A 2,451-nucleotide genomic window follows, 5' to 3' on the forward strand; every position below is an offset into this window, starting at 1 on the left:
TTCGGGGATGATTCATTCTCATTTCACTGCTTCCAATGAAGAGAAAGCCAGACATGTGGGTTTCTGCCTGTAGAAAAAGAATAAAGCAGTTGCCAGAGTAGATTATGACTCATAATGACACCACACATGTCAGAGAATAGTTATGCCTGTACAGCTTTCAGTGACCAATTTTTAAAAGTACATTTTAAAGCATGTTTCTGAGGTATCTTGGGTGGACTTGAACTGCCAACTTTTGGTTAGTACTGAATGTGGAAGCCATTTGCACTCCCCACGGACTTCAAGAAGAAAACAGATAAATTGTTATGGAGAGCTGGCTTTAGATGGATGCAGGTATAGTATAGAAAAAGGCTACCCAAATCAGAACATTGTGCCATGGAAAGAGTCATTGTCCCTTTAGGGGCGAACTGAAAGTCTGTTAATGAAATATTTTCTTTCTACTGAAATAGTTTCAGTTCTACATCAGCAATACCAGGACAAACCATACTCTGATGGCCCTGAGAATACAGCTCTCCTTTTTATTGACATGTGGGCAGACAATCGAGGAGGTCAGGTAGGACAACAAACTGTGTACATCACTCTCAGAGAAATGAAGTTCTGAGTCAAGTTTCCAGTGGGGAGTCAGTCATCAAAGTGTGTGAGGGTCCAAAGCAGCAGGTCCCAGACGTTTAGTCTGGCCTTTAATACCCATGTCTGCTCTGTCTTTTCTTCAGTAAGCAGTGCAGAGGAGTACAACTCAGGGTCCTTGAGATGCTCACAACTTCTCCCAGTCTCCTCCAACAGATTTCTTATTTCCTCTAGAGAATACAGGAATACACCAAAACATTTATGGCTCACACACTGGCTCTTCAGGAAAAAGAAATCACCTAAAAATGTACTATTGCCAAATTGCTTCAAAGAAATTGTCTTTGAGTAAAGGAAAAAATACTCATCACTCTGAGCATGGTACATTTTTTTCCAAAGTAAACAGGAATGCCCTTCCAAAAATAACCCATCCACCTATTGGGTCATACCAATTTACAGTTGGATGGAACCATAAAGGGCCAGAACTTAGAGCCAGCAACACTGTGGAGAGGGCATTTCACAAATGAGGCCTCTTGTTTATACTATCTAGAGAGGCTTTCAGAGAAAGTACGCAGCCAGAGAGGGAAAGAAATCAAGTGACACACTGTACAGGAGATATCTTTCGAGGAGGGCCTTCCTGTCTCCTGTGGCTCAATGCCGTCACCCTGCTGTAGGTCTGGGCTTCTGGGCGGCTCATGAAGTTAGTCTCCTTCAGTGTAGGTCTTCTGCATTGCTAATGAGCAGGGTGCATAGTTAGGGTGGACTTTTTCTGGAGAGTTAGAAACATCCAGAAATTATTTTCTGAAACATAGATCTAATGTTTCATGTTTTTATGGTCTTAAGTTGCCTGGCGGGCCTTTGAGGCTTAGTGAACTCCGTGAGGACACTGAAAGGCAATATGTGTAGAAATCGTGGTTAACAGAATGCTTACATCAGCAGTGTGTACATGGGCTGGGTACCTCCCACAGCCACCAGCATTGTGCAACATGGCCCTCTGAGGGGCAAGAGCTCACAGGAGTGGTAGAATAGAAGGAAAAAGAAAAGGCACCAACATGCCTTTTGAAAGCTCAGTGTCAAACTCTTTTCTATGAGCTTTTTACTTTATTAAGGTCTTAAAAGATGAAGTTACTCTAGGTAACTAGCTCAGAAATACTGAATAACATTTTCAAGGACACAAAGCTCGTGGGCTTGTGCAACCACACATTTTTTATATCCTCAAATTTTATACCATGTTGGCAACTCATGTTCACATCAGTTGTATTGTGTCTCGAGGCAGTTCTGATTCTCAGACTGTGTTGGAAATTTTTTTGTTCTTTCAACTAGAGCAGAGAATTACGGTTATAGGATGGGAAAATTATCCAAATCATTCAAACAAGAAATAAACATTAATAAAAGCAGTGATTGCTTGAAAAAATACTTATTGGTTTTATGAAACTCAATGTATGGAAATGATAGGGGAAACACAGAGTGAAATGAGGAATCCGTGAAACAGCGCATATAATTGCAACACATGTATATGACTTTTGTATGCAAACCAATATAAAATAAAATTTTAAATTAAAAAAATAAAACCACAGGTAAAATTTTTTCCCAAATTTTAGCAATATCATCATACATTCATATATGGATAAAATGTTGGATTTTATATATAAATCTAAGAGTTTCTAGAGATGCATAAACATTTTACCATCCTATTAAGTCAAATATTAACATATCCATTAAGTAGATGAAGAAACTAAGGTTTAAGGACATTAAGAGAATTCCCACTGGCCATCAATGAAGAAAGAGGAAAAACTAAGAGTAGAGCCATATCTCTTGATAAGTTTAGTTCTTTGGGGAGTAACCCACCTTTTCAGTGTTGTTGTTGTTGTTGTTAGGTGCCATTGGGTT

Source organism: Elephantulus edwardii, unplaced genomic scaffold (assembly GCF_000299155.1).
Source record: "Elephantulus edwardii isolate Elephantulus edwardi_28Jun2011 unplaced genomic scaffold, EleEdw1.0 scaffold00071, whole genome shotgun sequence".
NCBI lineage: Eukaryota > Metazoa > Chordata > Mammalia > Macroscelidea > Macroscelididae > Elephantulus > Elephantulus edwardii.